The sequence below is a fragment of the Schistocerca americana genome, chromosome 4, assembly GCF_021461395.2.
Source record: "Schistocerca americana isolate TAMUIC-IGC-003095 chromosome 4, iqSchAmer2.1, whole genome shotgun sequence".
In the NCBI taxonomy this organism is placed as follows: domain Eukaryota; kingdom Metazoa; phylum Arthropoda; class Insecta; order Orthoptera; family Acrididae; genus Schistocerca; species Schistocerca americana.
In genome coordinates, this window is record NC_060122.1 from 766,693,507 (window position 1) to 766,708,761 (window position 15,255).

The following is a 15,255-nucleotide window of genomic DNA, read 5'->3' on the forward strand; positions in this document are numbered from 1 at the left end:
AATATGCACCGCCTGACAAAAAAAAAAAAAAAAAAAAAAAAATGAAGCACCTAGAATAAGAGGAAGAAAAGAAACAAAACAAAATAAAACTTGATGAGTTGAGAGGGTGCATGATGTTATTTCAGTAATTGTAATATAGAGTCAAATTCACAGAGAACTCGGCAGTATGAGACCACTTAGAGTACAATGTTGCACCCCCTGTGGTCTGGATGCATGTGCTGATTCACTGGGGAAGGATGTCATAAAGGTATGGTATCCTGCACCAAGGCATACTGTCCTATAACTGTTGTAACTGGTCCTTGACACCCTAGATACTGACATTGGGACATAATTGACATCTGAGCTGGTCCCACACAAGTTGTATTGAAGATAGGTCTAGGTGTCTTCCTGGCTTTGTGATTGTCTCAACTTCACATGATAGTTGCTCGAGACACATGCCTTATGTGGATGAGCATTGTCCTATTGAAAAATGTCACCATGATGCTGTTGAATGAGATGGAACACGTGGATGACAATCCCCTCCCTCCGATCGTCAGAAACTTTGGCAACAAGTATGCTAGCCCATATGTTCCCATGCTGTCCAACATCGGGCCACTGTAACATCTGTGTGCCCCCAAATTTGGATATTGCACAATTTGACAAGCTGGACAAATGGAAACCCACACCGTGACTCCTTTCGAACTCTGTCAGATGTTAACATGTTCTCACATGAGTACACAGCATCTCTGTGTCCATGACAATGATCACTCCATATCTTAAAACATTCACACACACACACACACACACACACACACACACACACATATGCAACTCTCACACACATGATCACTGTCTCTGCCGGCCAAGGCTTTTTGACAAAAAGCTTACGTGTTTAGTAGTCGTTTTGTTGTGCCTGTCTGTGACTCAATATTTCCACTGTATGGTGAGTAGCAATATATCCGTTTCATAATATTGTTATTATTCCATTCCGGATTTTCTGTTGTTTGATAGGTAAAAGGTTACAATATGACAGATGATACAGTATATGACAGACAAAGTAGCCAAGATGTTGTTCTTTTCAGCTTATTGTGCTGACAAGTTAGTTTGGAAAACTGCTGACGGGGTGCCACTGACCCTGATAGCTGAGACTGGCAGCGATCCAGGTAGAGCAAGCGTTTGGTGTGCTAGAGCTAGCCTCTTGCCAGTTGGTAGTGAGTGTGCAAAGGGCTTTTCATGACAAGTTTCGTGAGACATCAACAGTTTGCAACAGTGTAGTCAAGTGAAATAAGAAATTCAAACAGGGTGGTTGTTTGTGCAACTCAAAACATTCAGGCCATCTGATTGTGTCTGAACAGACAGCGGAATATGTGAGGGAATTGTTGATGTGGAGTTGTACGAAGTGTGCTCATCGCACTAGTGCAGAGTTGAACATCCCTTTGCTGACAGTGGGAACAATTCTTATATGTGATTAACAGTGAAGCCATACAAATTGCAGCCCCTGAAAGATGTAAACCAATGCAGCAAATTGTGCCACCAGCAGTTATGTATTGATATGCAGAACCATCCAGAAAATGATGACTTTGCAAGAAAATTGATCTTCAATGACAAAGCCACTTTTTTCAGGAAAGATCATCCATTACAACATATGCATATAGGGGACAGAGTGTGCAAATGCAACAGTCGAACACATCCGAGATAGATAAGGTGTTGTACGCGGGATCAAACAAGACAATGTATGGCTCCTTCTTCTTCGCTCAGAGAACTATCAGTGGTATCATCTATTTCAACATTCTGCAGTTATGTGTCATGCCACAGGTCTAAAGTGATAGCAGGGATTTCATTGTTACTGAGATGACACCCCTGAGTGAACCGTTGTCATTTCAATTGATAGAGCAAATTGCGGCCACTGACCTGTTGCTATTGGAGTGACCACCATGGTCACTGGTCTTAACATTTAGTGATTTTTTTCTTGTAGGTTGATGTCAAGGATAGCACTTGTGATCCTTCTACCACAGATCCTCAAAGACATGCAACACCACGTTGCAACACCATTTGTCCCTGGTGTTACTGTGACTTTATTCCCCATCAGTACTTTCCATTCGCTAATTTTTTGTCTTTGAGTTTCTGTTGAAAATATCTGGAGGACTGACATGAGTGTTTTCTAAATCCAGTTTGATCTGCTGGAGACAGGATGTGGTTTTGAGTTTTTCTATGTATGTCACCATTTTTTGAGTGAGCCTTGTTTTTGGGAGTCTGTGGATATGCCCATAAAATTTTAGTCTTTTTCTGATGTCCGCTGTGAGATTCAGTACTTTCTCAGTATTGTCTACAATTGTAGGTGGTACCTATCTTCTGTTTTTCCCCCAAGTATCTTTTTTAACATATATTGGTATATGCCATCCTGGATTTTCCATTGTTAGTTCATTTCATGTTGCATGGATCATTTGCATGATAAATCTTAGTGATACGGGAGAAGTCATTGAGGGGGCTGGATAGCAGGGTGCAGTTAGGTGGATAGATACTCTTCTTTTCATAATAATGTCAGTACTCCAAACTGAACATTCCATTGCTTAAACTTCTTGAGGGAATAGATATACTATAACGTGGTAGTCAGAAAGCCCAACTCCATAAACAGATGTCCACAAGATCATCATCAGTGAACACCACTTGTTATTCTTACAGCATGTTTTTGAGCAATAAAAAAATTATTTCTTAAAGACATGTAACTGCAGAATATTATTCATTATGAATGAAAAAAATGCAAAATATATTGACTTAACTGATTTGTCTCTCCCTAAGATCTACAATGATACTAATTGCAAATGTGGCTGAAGTGGTTTTAAAAGGTCTGAAATGTGCCTTTTCCTATTTCAGTTCTCATCAATATGGACATCTCAATATTCTGAAGCTTCCACCTGCTTATTATTTCATCTCCATGTGTTATTATTGGTGTAGTACCACTAGATGTGCAGAACTGAATGTCATTTCTTTTTAAAATTGAAAATGAGACCATTCACAGAAAACCAGTCAATGACACTGTTAAGAACATTGTTTACCATTTCTTCTGTTGCTGTGTGTATGCTTGGATGGATTATAGTACTAGTGTCATCTGCAAAAGGAAATAATTCTGCTTGTTGTTTATTAGATGACTGTGTACATACATGAGAAACAATTGTGGACCTAAAATTAATTCTTGGGGAACTCCATATGTGGTTTCTCCCCAGTCAGAGGAATAATCCCGTCTGCTTACACTGGTTGAATTACTCAGTACAACTTAGTGCATTATGTTGGTTAGGTATGACATTAACCATTGGTTGGCTTATGCCATCAGCTCCATAAAACCTCAATTTATCTAGGAGAATATTTTATTTCACACAATCAAATACCTTAGGCACATCACAGAAAATAAGAATTGGTGCTGCTTCATTATTTTATGGTTGTAAAATTTGGTTAGCAACTCTTCTGAAGTCAAAACTGTGATTTACTGAGGGTATTATTGTTGCATAGGGGGAATACATGACCTCAAAAATTTTGGAACATGGTGTCAGTAGTGAAACAGGTTGGTAGTTATTGACATCACTCCTATCAGCTTTCTTATAGAGGTATTAAACAATGGTATGTTTCAATCTCCCCCCCCCCAATGAAACATGGATCTTGCCATTGGTGGGGAGGCTTGCGTGCCTCAGCGATACAGATAGCCGTACCGCAGGTGCAACCACAACGGAGGGGTATCCGTTGAGAGGCCAGACAAACATGTGGTTCCTGAAGAGGGGCAGCAGCCTTTTCAGTAGTTGCAAGGGCAACAGTCTGGATGATCGACTGATCTGGCCTTGTAACACTAACCAAAACGGCCTTGCTGTTCTGGTACTGCGAACGGCTGAAAGCAAGGGGAAACTACGGCCGTAATTTTTCCTGAGGGCATGCAGCGTTACTGAATGGTTAAATGATGATGGTGTCCTCTTGGGTAAAATATTCCGGAGGTAAAATAGTCCCCCATTCGGATCTCCGGGTGGGGACTACTCAAGAGGAAGTCGTTATCAGGAGAAAGAAAACTGGCATTCTACGGATCGGAGCGTGGAATGTCAGATCCCTTAATCGGGCAGGTAGGTTAGAAAATTTAAAAAGGGAAATGGATAGGTTAAAGTTAGATATAGTTGGAATTAGTGAAGTTTGGTGAAAGGAGGAACAAGACTCCTGGTCAGGTGACTACAGGGTTATAAACACAAAATCAAATAGGGGTAATGCAGGAGTAGGTTTAATAATGAATAGGAAAATAGGAATGCGGGTAAGCTACTACAAACAGCACAGTGAATGCATTATTGTGGCCAAGACAGACACGAAGCCTATGCCTACTACAGTAGTACAAGTTTATATGCCAACTAGCTCTGCAGGTGATGAAGAAATTGAAGAAATGTATGATGAAATAAAAGAAATTATTCAGATTGTGAAGGGAGACGAAAATTTAATAGTCATGGGTGACTGGAATTCGGCAGTAGGAAAAGGGAGAGAAGGAAATGTAGTAGGTGAATATGGATTGGGAGTAAGAAATGCAAGAGGAAGCTGCCTGGTAGAATTTTGCACAGAGCACAACTTAATCATAGCTAACAGTTGGTTCAAGAATCATGAAAGAAGGTTGTATACATGGAAGAAGCCTGGAGATACTGACAGGTTTCAGATAGATTATATAATGGTAAGACAGAGATTTAGGAACCAGGTTTTAAATTGTAAGACATTTACAGCGGCAGATGTGGATTCTGACCACAATCTATTGGTTATGACCTGCAGAATAAAACTGAAGAAACTGCAAAAAGCTGGGAATTTAAGGAGATGGGACCTGGATAAACTGAAAGAACCAGAGGTTGTACAGAGTTTCAGGGAGAGCATAAAGGAACAATTGACAGGAATGGGGGAAAGAAATACAGTAGAAGAAGAATGGGTAGCTTTGAGGGATTAAGTAGTGAAGGCCGCAGAGGATCAAGTAGGTAAAAAGACGAGGGCTAGTAGAAATCCTTGGGTGTCAGAAGAAATACTGAATTTAATTGATGAAAGGAGAAAATATAAAAATGCAGTAAATGAAGCAGGCAAAAAGGAATACAAACATCTCAAAAATGAGATCGACAGGAAGTGCAGAATGGCTAAGCAGGCATGGTTAGAGGACAAATGTAAGGATGTAGAGGCTTATCTCACTAGGGGTAAGATAGATACAGCCTACAGGAAAATTAAAGAGACCTTTGGAGAAAAGAGAACCACTTGTATGAATATCAAGAGCTCAGATGGAAACCCAGTTCTTAGCAAAGAAGGGAAAGCAGAAAGGTGGAAGGAGTATATAAAGGGTCTATACAAGGGCGATGTACTTGAGGACAATATTATGGAAATGGAAGAGGATGTGGATGAAGATGAAATGGGAGGTATAATACTGCTTGAAGAGTTTGACAGAGCACTGAAAGGCCTGAGTCGAAACAAGGCCCCGGGAGTAGACAACATTCCATTAGAACTACTGACAGCCTTGGGAGAGCCAGTCCTGACAAAACTCTACCATCTGGTGAGCAAGATGTATGAAACAGGTGAAATACCCTCAGACTTAAAGAAGAATATAATTCCAATCCCAAAGAAAGCAGGTGTTGACAAATGTGAAAATTACCGAACTATCAGTTTAATAAGTCACGGCTGCAAAATACTAATGCGGATTCTTTACAGACGAATGGAAAAACTAGTAGAAGCTGACCTTGGGGAAGATCAGTTTGGATTCCGTAGAAATGTTGGAACACGTGAGGCGATACTGACCCTACGACTTACCTTAGAAGCTAGATTAAGAAAAGGCAAATCTACGTTTCTAGCATTTGTAGACTTGGAGAAAACTTTTGACAATGTTGACTGGAATACACTCTTTCAAATTCTGAAGGTGGCAGGGGTAAAATACAGGGAGCGAAAGGCTATTTACAATTTGTACAGAAACCAGATGGCAGTTATAAGAGTCGAGGGGTATGAAAGGGAGGCAGTGGTTGGGAAGGGAGTGAGACAGGGTTGTAGTCTCTCCCCGATGTTATTCAATCTGTATATTGAGCAAGCAGTTAAGGAAACAAAAGAAAAATTCGGAGTAGGTATTAAAATCCATGGAGAAGAAATAAAAACTTTAAGGTTCGCCGATGACTGTAAAATCTGTCAGAGACAGCAAAGGGCTTGGAAGAGCAGTTGAATGGAATGGACAGTGTATTGAAAGGAGGGTATAAGATGAACATCAACAAAAGCAAAACGAGGATAATGGAATGTAGTCGAATTAAGTTGGGTAATGCTGAGGGAATTAGGTTAGGAAATGAGACACTTAAAGTAGTAAAGGAATTTTGCTATTTGGGAGCAAAATAACTGATGATGGTCGAAGTAGAGAAGATATAAAATGTAGACTGGCAATGGCAAGGAAAGTGTTTCTGAAGAAGAGAAATTTGTTAACATCGAGTATAGATTTAAGTGTTAGGAAGTCATTTCTGAAAGTATTTGTATGGAGTGTAGCCATGTATGGAAGTGAAACATGGACGATAAATAGTTTGGAAAAGGAGAGAATAGAAGCTTTTGAAATGTGGTGCTACAGAAGAATGCTGAAGATTAGATGGGTAGATCACATAACTAATGAGGAAGTATTGAATAGGATTGGGGAGAAGAGAAGTTTGTGGCATAACTTTGACTAGAAGAAGGAATCGGTCGGTAGGACATTTGTTGAGTCATCAAGGGATCACCAATTTAGTATTGGAGGGCAGTGTAGAGGGTAAAAATCGTAGAGGGAGATAAAGAGATGAATACACTAAGCAAATTCAGAAGGATGTAGGTTGCAGTAGGTACTGGGAGATGAAGAAGCTTGCACAGGATAGATGAGCATGGAGAGCTGCATTAAACCAGTCTCAGGACTGAAGACCACAACAACAACAACATGTTTCAATCTCTCTGGAAAAATGCCTTGAGCAAGCAGTGCATTACATATTCCAAATAAGACATGGCTTATATGGGAACGAATATTTAGTATTCTTTTGGAAACTCCATCGAACCCATTTGAGCTTTTATTTTTGAGGGAATACATAATTTTCTTAATCTCAGAAGGATAAGTTGGTGAGACATTCACATGATTGAATTTTAAAAGAGTTACTTTTTTTGCTTTTTTAGCATACTGCTCTGATTTTTCTCTTGAACTGTTTGCCCCTTTATTTTCTAGTATATTTATGAAATGATTATTAAACACACTTGCTACCTGTAACTCACTATTTACAGCCCTTCTATTTAAGTCAGCAGTGATCTTATCTCATTCTTTGGCTAGTGTCCTCTCTCTTGTTTTGCTACATTTCATGTAGCCTTAAGTCTGTTGTTGAAATTACTGATATCTGACGTACTATGCATGTTTCTTAATATTTTTAACAATTTTCTCAGTAATTTTGGGTAGTTTGTTAGTGTGCAGCTACTGCTGAATCTTTACTTGTTCTTGCCAAAAGATATAATTCCCTTCGTGCACATGATAATTTCATCCCGCTAATGATCCATGGTATTTTATGTGGCCATTTAATGTCCTTTTTGGTTAGCTTATTAGAAAGCTGTTTTCAAATAGTAGTTTATCGTGGAATACATTAAATTTTATGTGAGCACTTTATTCATTATAAATTTCATCCCAGGTCATCTCTTGTAAACTCTCCTTAAAAACATTTGTTCTGGAGCCATTATTTATTCTGATTTCCACTGAGGAATTACTATACTGTAAGGCACTCTCTCAAAGAAAAAAAATATCTCTTAGGTTCCTACTGTCTTTATCAGGGTGTATACGACCCGGGAGATCTGGGAAAACCCAGGAATTTTTTCATCTGGGAGAAAACTGGGAAAAATCCGGGAATTTTTCATTGTTTTCAGTTAATTTTTTGTAATTTTGACTCGTAAGAACCGATACTCTAACGAAAGATATTACTGTATCCCATTACTGCAGAATAATATTGCAGCAATAAAACATGAACTAGAGGAAAAAACTAAAATAAAACTTAAATTGCAAAGGAAGTGAGCCTTACACGACAACAAAACACAATGTGTCTGTCAACAGCAAAATGTATCAAAGGCTTTAGGGAGACTGTGCAATGCTTCATAACAACAAATTGCTTCTGATGAGCGTGACATCACAACCATTTACATTTAGATTCGTTTTAGCAGTTATGTACGGTATCATGCTCATGCGCATGCACAGTAGAGTCGCTGATGAGTAGTACCTTCTCCCGCTTCTGGCTACAGAAATTTGGTTGTTGGCTGTGTAAGCAGTTGCAGCAAGCAGCTAGATGCAACCGGGAAAAATTTTACTCCCGCCCCCAACCTGTCAGATTCACGCATGGGCATCAGGCCCAGACCTATGGGATTAAGGAAGGGGGAGGGGGGGGGGGGCGGCAGCAATTCGTATTCTTGAGGGGGGGGGGGGGGGGGGGGGAACCTTGTTTCACAAAGCGCCTAGCATCCAGCGCACGTTATTCAATCGATTACTCATATTATTTTGAAATTGCATCCCAGTTGGTTTTTGAACATATTCTAAGCAGATTTCTGAATGAATCATAGGTTGATTTTTGAATGCATGCATAGTGTACATGATGTCTGTCAGGGGAATCCTCGTCGTATCTAGAAATAAACTTTCCTGCAGGCAAAAGGGGATGGGGCTATACGAGCTGTGTAGAGTAAAGCCGAACGGGTGAATACCAGTTGCTGTCTGATTATGTGGTTGATTGGGTTTGTGAATGACCAACGTTGTTATAATTACTAGCGAAATCCATACATTCAGACTACCAGAGTGGAAATATTCAACTAATATGAATAACAGGTAAGAATGATTACATATTATCTCCTCAGTGTATCCAAGAAAATGAAATTTTGACAAAAATTTTTGGTCAGATCGCTACACTAGTAAGGGCCAGTTGCACAGTCCCTGCTTAAAGGCCGCTTAAGTTCTATTCTGGAAGTAGCATGGAAGACGCGTTGTAGGAACATGTAAAAACACCTAACCAGAGAATAATCACGCGATAACTAAACCAGTGATTCTGGCAGGGGTAGTGAAGTTAACCGATGAGTATGTTTTGACAGTGGCAGGAATAGTTTGGGAATTAGTGATGACAAGATTGTTTGTTAGAATGAGGAAGGAGAAGAAACAGGTACATCACACAAGTTATGGAAGAATATGACAATTGCAAATTTATATAAGAATTTCGTACTACTACGTTTTGATCACGTGCTTGAGAAACAGGAGCGTATGAATGAAATATGAAATTAACATAAAGCTTTTTACTTGTAGTAGACCTAATAGGCATTTGATATTGGTACTTCGTGAATTATATTCTGTTGTGTTGTAAAAATGACCATTTGTTCAAAACAGCTTGGTTTATTTGGTGTGTGTTACAATTGCTGCAATATTAGAAAGACCCATTTTGCTTTATCCAGCAGACAGTGACAAAATAAATGTAATCAGATCGGAAAACCACACCAGTCTTCGGTACTATTTGTATTAACAGCTTCTGCAGTATTAGACGACGACGTTTCGATTTGTCATGTAGCAAAACATTTGATGAATTTTGTTGAGGTAATAGATCCTTTAACAGAAAGGAAAGCACGCCATGTAAAGCTGTAGCAAGATTAGAGAGGAAAAAATGCTAGGAGCTAAGAATTGAAGAAAAGTGTACTGTCTTGCTTGTCTTTTGTCTTGACTGGTTTTATGTATCCTATATTTAGTTTTATGTCAAGCGAAAGAGAAAGTTATTGCCTAGTAGTCAGTAAAGAGTGCATTTTCTCTGAGCTCTTGTTCTCCCAATTACAAATAATCCCATCAAGTATTAATTGCAAGGTTTTCTAAGAGGTGCAGAATGTCAAACTGGCCGACTGGGAGCAGGAGAGGCACCACAGGACGTTTCAATTTCCACTGTCCTGAATATAGTTTGATGGCATCGATTACAAAATACACACATTTCAATTCCACAGAGCGAAATACAGTGACGTGCGACAGAAGAATGCTGTATGGAGAGGCGTGACACTGCACTTTGGCACACTGCAGACCAAATAACATGTCCTACATTTCCTCGAGCACATATGTTTTATGTATGAGACTCTTCAAAAAGATGTGCACTACAAAATGAACATATTTTTGAAAATTCGATTTTTAAAAATTTTTGACATCCTGTCTCAAATGCTTGATAGAGGTGGGGGGCACTATCTACTATTGCCCAGGTGTGGAAATATCGTAGATCCGGAGCTGACGCACAGAGCAGTCTGAGTTATAGTGGGGAAGTGTGTAATCTCCACGTGACCTGTGTTTACATTTAGTCAAATCAAAACAGATTTCTGTGGCTGGGAGCTGTCAAGTGAATTAAAATACATTCACATAATTATGGAAGGCAAAACTACATTATTAGTTTCCAGATTTTATTTTATTTCCACCTTTTCAACAATCGAGCATTAATTACCTTGCAGAACAGTGAAGTTATTTTTGTCGGTTTTCTAAATAAATTTGGCTTTTATTAATCTTTCCCACTGAGGCAGTCAATGTATTTGAAATGAAGAAGTATTTAATTCCACACTATTGTTTAGTTTCAACCGCTCCCTGCATTTCAAGTGCGTGTTTTCATCTTCTAGCACATATGGCATTATGCCTAATAAAGAACCAAACACGAGGCAATACAGTACTGGTACTCCAAGAAAATTTACATCCCAAAAACCACACTGAAAAGCTTAATGTCAGGTTGAGGCCTACTTCATTGGGAATCTGGACCTGCGCAAGTGCGGTGGCGCCTGTTATCTGGTGCTTTCTGGCAACTACTGAAACGAACCTGTTTCTAACATGTCATGGGAAAATATTGTGGATGGTGGTTTGAAAAGCGTTACTTTCAAAGTAAACTTCCTTTTACGGAAGTTGGACTATGTGCGAGAATGTACGATGAATTTCTTAAATCACAGAACGTTTACGCCATAGGGTGGTGGGGTTTCGGGTTCCGCTGGATAGGTCAGGAGTCCACTACACGCAACAAGCGGCTACACGGGTAGCAGGGGTTGTGTGGCGTGGGCTGGGCGGTTTTTTAGGTTAGATGGCCTTGGGCAAGTACAGAAAGGGCAACAGCCTCAACGGGTGCGGGGCAAAGTCAGGACATGCGGGGACCAAGCAGCAATCGGTATTGTAATTGTCAACTGTCGAAGCTGCGTTGGTAAAGTACCGGAACTTCAAGCGCTGATAGAAAGCACCGAAGCTGAAATCGTTATAGGTACAGAAAGCTGGCTTAAGCCAGAGATAAATTCTCCCGAAATTTTTACAAAGGTACAGACGGTGTTTAGAAAGGATAGATTGCATGCAACCGGTGGTGGAGTGTTCATCGCTGTTAGTAGTAGTTTATCCTGTAGTGAAGTAGAAGTGGATAGTTCCTGTGAATTATTATGGGTGGAGGTTACACTAAACAACCGAACTAGGTTAATAATTGGCTCCTTTTACAGACCTCCCGACTCAGCAGCATTAGTGGCAGAACAACTGAGAGAAAATTTGGAATACATTTCACATAAATTTTCTCAGCATGTTATAGTCTTAGGTGGAGATTTCAATTTACCAGATATAGACTGGGACACTCAGATGTTTAGGACGGGTGGTAGGGACAGAGCATCGAGTGACATTATACTGAGTGCACTATCCGAAAATTACCTCGAGCAATTAAACAGAGAACCGACTCGTGGAGATAACATATTGGACCTACTGATAACAAACAGACCCGAACTTTTCGAATCTGTATGTACAGAACAGGGAATCAGTGATCATAAGGCCGTTGCAGCATCCCTGAATATGGAAGTTAATAGGGATATAAAAAAAGGGAGGAAGGTTTATCTGTTTAGCAAGAGTAATAGAAGGCAGATTTCAGACTACCTAACAGATCAAAACGAAAATTTCTGTTCCGACACTGACAATGTTGAGTGTTTATGGAAAAAGTTCAAGGCAATCGTAAAATGCGTTTTAGACAGGTACGTGCCGAGTAAAACTGTGAGGGACGGGAAAAACCCACCGTGGTACAACAACAATGTTAGGAAACTACTGCGAAAGCAAAGAGAGCTCCACTCCAAGTTTAAACGCAGCCAAAACCTCTCAGACAAACAGAAGCTAAACGATGTCAAAGTTAGCGTAAGGAGGGCTATGCGTGAAGCGTTCATTGAATTCGAAAGTAAAATTCTATGTACCGACTTGACAGAAAATCCTAGGAAGTTCTGGTCGTACGTTAAATCAGTAAGTGGCTCGAAACAGCATATCCAGACACTACGGGATGATGATGGCATTGAAACAGAGGATGACACGCGTAAAGCTGAAATACTAAACACCTTTTTCCAAAGCTGTTTCACAGAGGAAGACCGCACTGCAGTTCCTTCTCTAAATCCTCGCACAAACGAAAAAATGGCTGACATCGAAATAAGTGTCCAAGGAATAGAAAAGCAACTGGAATCACTCAATAGAGGAAAGTCCACTGGACCTGACGGGATACCAATTCGATTCTACACAGAGTACGCGAAAGAACTTGCCCCCCTTCTAACAGCCGTGTACCGCAAGTCTCTAGAGGAACGGAGGGTTCCAAATGATTGGAAAAGAGCACAGATAGTCCCAGTCTTCAAGAAGGGTCGTCGAGCAGATGCGCAGAACTATAGACCTATATCTCTTACGTCGATCTCTTGTAGAATTTTAGAACATGTTTTTTGCTCGCGTATCATGTCATTTCTGGAAACCCAGAATCTACTATGTAGGAATCAACATGGATTCCGGAAACAGCGATCGTGTGAGACCCAACTCGCCTTATTTGTTCACGAGACCCAGAAAATATTAGATACAGGCTCCCAGGTAGATGCTATTTTTCTTGACTTCCGGAAGGCGTTCGATACAGTTCCGCACTGTCGCCTGATAAACAAAGTAAGAGCCTACGGAATATCAGACCAGCTGTGTGGCTGGATTGAAGAGTTTTTAGCAAACAGAACACAGCATGTTGTTATCAATGGAGAGACGTCTACAGACGTTAAAGTAACCTCTGGCGTGCCACAGGGGAGTGTTATGGGACCATTGCTTTTCACAATATATATAAATGACTTAGTAGATAGTGTCGGAAGTTCCATGCGGCTTTTCGCGGATGATGCTGTAGTATACAGAGAAGTTGCTGCATTAGAAAATTGTAGCGAAATACAGGAAGATCTGCAGCGGATAGGCACTTGGTGCAGGGAGTGGCAACTGACCCTTAACATAGACAAATGTAATGTATTGCGAATACATAGAAAGAAGGATCCTTTATTGTATGATTATATGATAGCGGAACAAACACTGGTAGCAGTTACTTCTGTAAAATATCTGTGAGTATGCGTACGGAACGATTTGAAGTGGAATGATCATATAAAACTAATTGTTGGTAAGGCGGGTACCAGGTTGAGATTCATTGGGAGAGTGCTTAGAAAATGTAGTCCATCAACAAAGGAGGTGGCTTACAAAACACTCGTTCGACCTATACTTGAGTATTGCTCATCAGTGTGGGATCCGTACCAGGTCGGGTTGACGGAGGAGATAGAGAAGATCCAAAGAAGAGCGGCGCGTTTCGTCACTGGGTTATTTGGTAACCGTGATAGCGTTACGGAGATGTTTAATAAACTCAAGTGGCAGACTCTGCAAGAGAGGTGCTCTGCATCGCGGTGTAGCTTGCTCGCCAGGTTTCGAGAGGGTGCGTTTCTGGATGAGGTATCGAATATATTGCTTCCCCCTACTTATACTTCCCGAGGAGATCACGAATGTAAAATTAGAGAGATTAGAGCGCGCACGGAGGCTTTCAGACAGTCGTTCTTCCCGCGAACCATACGCGACTGGAACAGGAAAGGGAGGTAATGACAGTGGCACGTAAAGTGCCCTCCGCCACACACCGATGGGTGGCTTGCGGAGTATCAATGTAGATGTAGATGTAGATGTTTGATTCTCATTTTAAATCAACTCTTTGGTGACGAGCCATTTAGTGGAATTTCGAGCCCAGAAGATCAGACACCTGTGTCGTTACTATGAGCAAATTGATGTACTATGGGAAGCCCTCTCTCCTCTCTGGTAACTAATTTATTTGTGGAAAACTTCGAGGACAAGTCACTGGACTCTGCTAAAAATTTTACTGGCCCATTTGTGTGATATATCCTAAAGGGTAACATGCGCAAAAAGATCAGCATTATATATGAAAGCTTAATTTCTCTTGCAGTATGTGAAAGCTTTGCTATTATAGTTGCAACACTTTGTATATTAGTTTAAAACATTAACTTTTCCAGTTTGTGTATTCGCACTACTTAACAGTTATGTTGCTATTGGCTAAGTTCATTGCGTGCCCTATGCTCTGGATGTCCGCTGTCATCGGCTGGCGATATCACGTGACATGAGCTATGACTGGCTTACAAAAACGCATCCCAATCTTGATTTCATTGGTTCTGAAAGTAACGTGGTGTTTAGTGGAATTCGAATTTATACTTTCGTAATATGAAAATATGCAGAGTACATGTTGCTGCCCATCAAATATCTTTCCAAAACATGTTTTTTTTCCTTAGTTTCATTGTCTAAAGTGCCAGGAAATTCTACGCCCGTGTATAAAAATATAACCATTCAAGGGATTGATAAGTTTTACAATTCCGATGGAAAATCTAATATCATTTCACATGAAAAACGTGTTTTCACCTTGGAGAAACTTTATTTTTAACCGGGAAATCCGGAAAAATCCAGAAATTTTTTTTCCTTGTCCGTGTATACACCCTGTTTATGTATCCTTGTAGGAAACTTAATTACTGAGAGTAAATTGTAGGATCCAAATAAGGATTCTAGATCATTTTTCCTATCGCAGTCTTTTAGAAAAGCTACACTGAAATCACCATAGACTATTAACCGCTTCCTGCTGTATCTGTTGTTCTTGTAGGACATCATCCAGAATAACTGTTCTGTAGAGTGTAAACATTTTGCTAGCAAACAAGGCTCTAGGCTTGAATGGAGTAGAAGGTATGAAGTTACTGAATAGTAGAGGTGTGGAATCATTAAAAGGCATATTAAAAACAACTTAAAACATTGTCATCATCATTTGTATGAGTCCTTTCCCAAGTTACAGAGTGCAGATGAGTGTTTTGTATTGTGGTTCAGGAACACTACATGGTCTGGGATTGAGTGACCTTTGCTTCTGATAGTGTATCTGGATTGTGTTCAACAGAATGTGAAATGATGACAGAAGAACTGTTTCTGCTGCAGTTAAATCCTTAACATTATAT

The 15,255-nt window shown here is 40.1% G+C and overlaps 1 protein-coding gene across 1 annotated transcript in view; it reads left to right on the forward strand.

The window, feature by feature from the left end:
* LOC124612859 (RING finger and SPRY domain-containing protein 1-like) overlaps positions 1–15,255 on the forward strand; it is a 145,709-nt gene that overhangs the window by 42,666 nt on the left and 87,788 nt on the right. The window lies entirely within an intron of this gene.